Genomic DNA, 8240 nt, shown 5'->3' with positions numbered 1-8240 from the left:
TAAGGGGCTCGGCTCAAAGAACCTTCCGTTAGGATAAAGAACGTCCTGTTTAGGGCTGTAAATCATGGCAAATTGAATTGCCATCTTAGAATTTTCATTCTCTTGGGTGTGATATTTGGTGGCATAAAATGGCAAAATACCTGTTTTGTGTGGCACGATCTCTATTGTTGCTTAAAAAGGGCACAAGATATGGCAATTTCCTTTCAAAGGATACCTCTCCCAAAATTCGACAATGACTGGGTCGATGCGATTACTGTCCATGCAAAAAAGAGAGATTTGTACTCTTTACGGTGTACTCTTTATTTCGATCTTATGTCATTTTGAGGATTTCCGTTTTTTTTGGAAATTCCTGTAGATTTATTTTCGCAATTACCTCTTGTTATTAAGATTAATCGAAATAACTGTGACAACTCCTAAATCAGCTACAATGAGCAAGCTTTTCTTCCCAGACAGATCTTTCATTACGTGTTTTAAAACATTGGTTACTCATGGACCGTGGCTCGCTCTTTTTTATTTGCTTTTAATTTAGTCTTATCGTTAAAACATAAATTTGTCCGTGATCGTAGCATAGGAAATATAGAAATTTTTATCCAGGTCCGTGGTTTTTATTATATGATGTTTATTTTCTTTTGAATGGAAATTTCGGAATAGATTATTTTCTTTTCTAATTAATTACTGCTTAAAGATTCCTGGGAAACGACATAAAAGAACAGATGTGACAGTGTATCATGTTATTTAGCGCCAAACTGGAGAAATTGGAGTGATAAATGCCAAAAGAAAATATCTCATTTGAAATAGGTAGCTACTTAGTGTCTCGTCATTGAGTTCTGGTCCGAATTTTGAATCTTGACGATAAATCTATCTGGTACGAGAAAGGCAACTTTCGACGTGATTTGAAAGAAATTCGGAAACAAGTTATCTTTTCTTTTTTTCAATATATTTTTTTGGTGATTAAATTAGGAGGTGGTACCATTTCGGGGAACCGTCACAAGCACGAAACGTCATAACATCTAACCGTCAGAACCTCGAGCCGTCATAACATCTAATTTTTTTTATAAGTTTATATAATAGTAATAAGTACATAATAGTTTAGAAGCAAAATTCGGCTACATATTTGCACATCCGGGGGGGGGGGGAAAAGCATAGCATATATTAAATACGTAACCTAACATAGGTACCTGTCCCCCCTCCCTAAACACCAAAAACTAAAGTTTAAAGATCTTCGATTTTATGACGGTTCGAGGTTCTGACGGATTTTTTTGTCGCAACGTTATTATGGACAGATATGTAACTTGTTTGAGGAAAATATCAGATATACTTCGCCGAAAAATCAGTTACATAGAGGGAATTCATCTATTTAGTTTCTTGTTTTTTTTGTTTTTTTTCGAAACCGTCAACAAGATTTAAAGTCTTGAAATGTTTACAATGGAGATTTTTCAGATATAATTTTTTTGGTCTATGAACTGAACAGCCACGTTTAAAGACTATAAATTCAAGAATATTGTTTAGCGAAATGATGGGTTATATGGTGATCATTCTTCATATGCAAAAATCGATAAAAATACTGCAGGAAAAAAAATTATGACGAAAAAAAAGTATTACTAAAAATAATTATCCACTTCCTGGGATGACAATACTGAATTGAAACGAACACTTACATCGCTTAAATGGACTGGTATAGTTTCATGAAGCAGATTTAATAAAAAGAACAAAAAAGAAGAAAAACACAAGTCAAGTCGTATGTGCGGGAAGTGTGCGGTTTAAGAGATTTCTTGTTACCGGTATTGCGTTTTTGTTTTATCCATTATTCAGTGCATGGAAAAAAAATTCTTACTTATCGTGCCTCGTATGAATAATTAATGTCGAATATTCGTAAGGCTATTTCTTGGCTTAGCGAGATGTTTTTTAGGGTACATGAGGCGTTTTTGTATCTGATTTCATTTATTTTTTGTTTTGTTTAGGCTTTACGACGCTTCACTCTCTGATTTGAACTGTTTTAACAGACCAGTTAGAGAGCGCAATTGTTTTCCTGTTTAAATAACAGTGCACGCTGATTGTAAAACAGAAGTTTCAAAAGAAAGAATTTTGCTTTTCTCAATTTGTCTTGTTATTTAATGCCGAAAAATCGTGACTTTCTTGTCTTGCGGAGTAAGTGGAAAGAGTAATCAAATTTCCCAGGTGGGTAGGGTCCCATATTTAAGTCAAAATCGACGGGTCTCCTAATTTCTACCACCCGGTGTACATCTCGGAGTACCACATGTGCAGTACAGTTCTGCCACGCGTCGCACTGTCTCCACAGCGCTTGGTACCATTCTGCCACGCTTGACATACTTTTTTTGCCACCCGTCACCTGGTGAATGTGATTTTCTAAAAGTTGGCCATTCCTTGATCAAACGTTACACTATTGCCGCCAGTGTTAAACCGGTAGTACGGGCCAGTAATGTACGAAGAGTCTTGATTGTTCGCAAAAATCTAGCCGAACTTATTTGCATTACTGGCAGCCGACCATAGCGAAAGAAAAGGCTGTGTGTGCACTGAACGAGTTTTGAGGGTCGGTTTTGAAGTGACTAGTTTGTTTGAAGATGAATGATAGTAATAAAAATCCTGGTGGAAAATGTTGTATTTTTAGCAAGGGTAAATAAAAATAAATATGTAATGATGTCGCAGATGGAGCCGATCGATGCAGAAGAATAGATAAACTTATATTGCAGGCATCCATATTTACTTTTTGCACGTGACATCTGTTGATTTTGGATACTCGAAACAGTATATTTAGCATGCATAAATGTTTCTTTCAAGAACAAAACATGCGAAAGTGATTCTGCTTTTGGTATCTAATTTTTCATTTTCTGTTTTGTACCGACAAAAGGCATATTGCCGCCAGAGACGCCATTACCATTTTTCAAAGGGGAAAGGAAGCCCGTGTATTTTCTGAAGCGAGCCAAGATTGTAAGATCACCTTGTTGAATTTGATCAAAAACAAATTTTTCTCTTTTTGTGGGGGGGGGGGAGTCCATACAATAATATTATTTTATTTCCCTTATCAAAACAAAAACGGAGGGATGATGAATATATAAGGAGATTCCAATCGTACCAACATAAAATAACACACTCAAAATAGTAAATGTAAAAAATCACGTCAAAATTAGATAAATGAAAAATGATGTATATAAAGTTTCAATTTTTTTCAACATAAAGACATATATTTCTGTAATCTAAATAATTTCTAGCTTTCTTAACTTGAAGATACGCTCATTATGTGCTATTTCAAGCGGGCCTTTATTTCATTCTCAGCCTCAGGGAGGCATGGCACCAGTTGAGGAGTCACTTATTTTACCCCCAAATAGTGCCTGTGAACCGTGATTGGTATCAAATATTAGGGCCGTTCTTTTACTCATCTATGTGCTAAGATCTTACATCTTTTGAAAAAGAACGCTTAAAAGTGAAATCTTAGCACTAAGATCTTACATCCTACGGCATTCTTTTACAAACGTCTTTCAATATTCTTTTCTGAGTAGCGGTCTAAGAATAATTATGAATATATGATGAAACTTTTCTCATCACTTTTCTGAATTGTAGACAGACATCGTCTTTTACACTTTTTGCTAAGATCCATGAGCTGTAAATTTTGAGAAAAATAAAGAGTTAAGAGAATAGAAATCTTTGCAGAAAGATGTGAGATATTAGATGTAAGATCTTAGTGCAAAAGAACGGGCCTATTGCTCGTCACTAATAAGTACCAACAGAAGTACCCGCTGTTTGAAAATAAAAGGTAAATGAAGGTCTAATAAAAATATTTAGAAGCTATCTGACATTCGAAAATAATCTTGGCACTATTTGTGGATGTTCAGGAGTAGATAAACGAGCCTTTTATGTTAGAAAACATGGCCAGAATTGTTTGATTTGCAAAATATCATCTAAGTTGGAGTCCATCCAGCCGCTGTATTTAGCTGAGCTCACTTGCATGATTGATTATAGGATACGTTGACGTTCCCGATGAATAGCTTCCGAACTATATCAAAAAGTATTTCTTTAGTAATAGAGTGACATATTTAATATAATAAAAAAATAAAGTGAGAAAATAATATTTATAATAGATTTTCCCTTCAAAAGCTTGTAAACGAAATAGAACCTGTTGAAAATCACTAAAATGTCTAATTTAATTCCCGTGAAAAATAAGGGTTGTAGCTACATCTGCAGTCAGTGGCGGAAATTCTCAAAAATATAGGGGGGGGGGGGGTAAAGGCAATTTCAAAACCTAAGGAGAACAAATTTGTTGTCGTTTTTAATTGATATAATGAAAATACAAAAAAAGTATTTTTTGTGATACTTCTTCGAAAAATATTATTCAAATCCAGGGAAAAAATCTAAAGAACCCCCTCCCTCAATTGACATGTAGGGCTGCAGTCTAGTAAAGAGAAAACCACGGGGTATGGTACCCAAAAACTTAAAAACGTGGAACTGTCTATAAAACAGAAAATTGTCCCATGAAACTGTCTAATGAGAAGATTTTTTTAATTTAATTTTTGAATGTTTGTGAATTGATGCTGGTTTTGAAGATTGCTCACTGTATACGAATAATTAAAATGAAATTTTCATACTGATTTTTTTTTTCATTAATAATAACCTTATAATAACCTAAGTTTGATTTTTGTTCCAGTTATTCGGTACTCCCCCTCTATGGAAAATTCCAGGTTCTGGTATTTGATCTCATTGAGAGATAAGGGAGAATGAGCTTGAATGCAATTGCAACATCACTGATGTAGGCAACATGGCAAACATTGTTGCACCAAATAGTAAATAACAGACCAGTAAAACCTACTGGAGTACTAAAGACCGTTTAGTTAGAATAATATGCTCTTTTAAAAGTTCTAAGAATAAACTTTAGCGTAAAGAGTGAGGTATTGAGGAGGGCGAAACGCCCCTCATACACGTAACAATTTCTATTTGTTTTAAGTTTTAATGTTGCTCCTTACTTTCGGCTGAAAAAACTTTTTTTTTCTATTTAATTTTATGATCGTTTTTTTTTAATAATGCTGGGAAATCCGGCTCACCCTCTATGGAAAATTCCCTTCCTCCATGAAAAACTTCTCCATGGAAAGATCCTCCCACGTAACCACCCACCAAAAAAATGTCCCTTGAAAACGTCTGTATGCTTCCCAAAAACCAATACTGTACAATGCAATGGGCAAAGTTCAGAGTTTTTCTTCACCAATAAATATAAATGGCTATACCTAACCTAACCTAACCCTGAATTGGCATATATAGGGGGGGGGGCTGAAATTCATTTCCGATAGAAATGCTTATTATATTCGTAATCAGCATAAAAAAGGCATCGAATGGTGTATTCACTTTAGTCCTAACTCAATAATATGATTTGGTAGATATTGACCAGTTGCTTTCCTTCTATTTTTTTTTTTTTTTTTTTTTTTTTTTTTTTTTTTTTTTTTTTTTTTAGTTAATTATTTGTCACTGCAGTCATCATTAATTTTCGAACAGCAGCTGCAATTTTAATGCTAAAAATTATCATAAGTTATTTTATTAATGTTAAGGGTATCGTTTCCGTAGTGTAGTGGTTATCACGTCTGCCTAACACGCAGAAGGTCCCCGGTTCGAAACCGGGCGGAAACAATTTTTTACAATAAGATGCATAAGTGTAAGCGATTCCGAATTCGCCTTTTCTTAATTTTTTCTTTCGTTTTGTAGAAAAGTCTTTTGGTTATAAATACTTACCTTTCTTTTAATTTTATATTTCTGCCTTTGGCAGTATATTTCCATTTTAAATGTATTTTTCTTCAAATTTCCAGTTTGTATTGGGCAATCCTTTTTATTGCAAGTCAAAATCTTTTCTTTTTTTAAATTTCAAGTTTCCTTGTCAATGCAATTTAGTCAAGTCAATCTACGATTTAACCCGGAACAATTTACAATACAAACGTCTGTTTCACTACTCCGACAAAAAAAAAAAAAAAAAAAAAAAAAAAAAAAAAAAAAAATCGCTGATCAGAGGTATAGTAGAAAGCCACTAGGCTTCATTGTAATATTATTTATTATTATTAATTTTTTCCCAGAGGCACTTCGTATGGAAGGGGTGGTGGTAAAAAGTTCGGAGGGGGATTATTCGATTGGAAAATGACAGTTCTACTGCCCTTTTTAAGTATTGAATAAGAGTTTACCGATCAACCCCCTCCTGAAACTGGTAAAATTTGAGGTTGAGGTCGAGAGGTAGGCTAATGATTGAGTAAGTAATTTTCTAAATACATATGAACAGAAAGTTCTTATTCTAGAGTAAAAACAACGTAGAACAAGAATCTGTAATCAGATTTGCTTTCTAGAGTATTTTAAGGGGTTAGGTACTCCGTGGAGCCTAAATTTCTCATGGTAGAATAAATTAAGGTGGATAAACTTCTAGTATATTGGGACTTCCTAGTCTCTGCTGATATATTACTTACTCAACCTTGAATTATAGAAGATTAAATTTTTCACATTAAGTGTCTTTAATAAATAGGCTTTTCTTTATGATTTGTGCCTAGCTTGGGCTGGCTTTGGTGATGTAATTCGTATTTTATGGTTTTTGACTATGATAAGATATGCGTGGTGTGAAACTTGGTTGAATGCATGGTGTTTTCATATGTGTATGCTTTGTTTTTCGGTGCCGAGTTTTCTGTATTGTTATATTGAGTTTCTCTTATGGACTGTAGTGTTTTTTTTTGTCTTGTTTGAGCTGACTTTGGTGGATTAATTTGTATTTTTATGGTTTTTGACTACTCCCCAAAGCCACTCTAAAAACCGGCGGCAAACCGCCAGAACTGTTTCAGTAACCAACCGCCGTAAACGATTCGACGCCCCTGTGCGCTGCTATCACGGTCAGCTTTGGCAGACCACCGGAAATAAGCTGCATCGAATTAAATTTTGAGAGTATTTGTTGAACCAAGAGACAAATAGAAGGCAAATTCCACTTTTTATGATCGATGCGTAAATTTTGTATCAATCTCAAAATGTTTTGAATTTACTCGTTTACTATTGACTTTTGATTATCTTTCACTTGTTTCTGTGTTCTTCTCTGCAATCATCAGTTTTTGACACACTGAATGCTCACTAATGTTTAAAAATAGCTATGTAACAAAATATCATTCACAGGATTCAAATATTGGTCAATCAATTTTGTAGAATTTTCAATGCAAGACTTGTCAAACGAAAGTGCGTGTCTTTTCTTCGGCGCAGTATTCTTTCCACCTTGTATATCCAGTGTCTCATATGACAGGCTTGTCATAAGACGAGGAACAAGAGGAAAGAATAACTAGGTACATCGCGATTAATTTGCATCCAAAATAAGAATCAAGATCATAAGTTGCGTCTTAGAATTAAAGCAGTCACATGTCATGAGAATGCATCCATTATACGGATATTTTCAATGCAGAAACTTAGGCACATTTTTGCAGCTAGGGCAACTGAAATTAAAGTTTTCTAAGACAAATGAAACGCATTAACAATGTGATTCTGGTTGAGGATAATAGTTGAAGGTGCAGTGGTGCTGTGCTGCCCAATAGAACCAGGGCACAGACAAAAGAAATTTTTGTTTTTTATCCTGCTTCTTCTGGACTGCACCTCTGCACCTTCTTGATGTTATGCATGCAGCGGTAGCTAAAACTAATTAAAGTTTACTTGCAAAAAAGGGGGTTTTCTTTAAAGTATTCAAGATGCTAGTGTTGGAGACTGATACAGGATACTATATAACATCGTCAGTGAACATATTTTGTCCAATCAATACTACAGATCCCTCCACTTCAACTTGTGACGACCATGCCAATGTTGCAGGAATTCTTTTGTACGAAATGGAAAGGGCCAGTGAAGAGGCTGAAGAGGAGGCTGTAATCTCAAGTGATGTCTGTGGATCAACAACCCAAGCCAGTCTCGTGAATGTGTCTTGTGGGTTTTTTGTAAAGAGCATGAACCCTGAATCTCCTCACATCACACATCAGAGAAAAAGAAGCTGCTTGATCAAAATATATATTAGGAACAGCGGATGACGCAGAGCAGCGTGAGAATGATGATTTGATTCGGCAACAAGTAGGTTTATATCTGAGCTTGGCAGCCCATACCAGAAGATCAAAAGATCTTGTCCTGGCTGGTGCAGTCAATTCACCCAATGCCTTCTGGGAATGATATTCAACTTAGCTGCTATGGATTAAGGCTTTGGCAAGAAAAATTTTGTCGTTGGTGTGCGAATTTTTGTTATTACA

The 8240-nt window shown here is 35.1% G+C and overlaps 1 protein-coding gene and 1 non-coding gene across 3 annotated transcripts in view; both read left to right on the top strand.

Moving 5' to 3' along the window:
* Window positions 1–8240, top strand: part of dtn (transmembrane protein 132C dtn) — a 258507-nt gene that overhangs the window by 181574 nt on the left and 68693 nt on the right. The gene's annotated exons all lie outside the window — the stretch shown is intronic.
* On the top strand, window positions 5559–5631 carry TRNAV-AAC (transfer RNA valine (anticodon AAC)). The gene has a single exon. It is a non-coding gene; the product is annotated as a tRNA-Val (tRNA).

The sequence above is a fragment of the Artemia sp. Qi Xiang Cuo genome, chromosome 17 (assembly GCF_049724085.1).
Source record: "Artemia sp. Qi Xiang Cuo chromosome 17, ASM4972408v1, whole genome shotgun sequence".
NCBI lineage: Eukaryota > Metazoa > Arthropoda > Branchiopoda > Anostraca > Artemiidae > Artemia > Artemia sp. Qi Xiang Cuo.
Note: the sequence above shows the minus strand (reverse complement) of the source record. Positions and strands in the feature narration are given on the sequence as shown.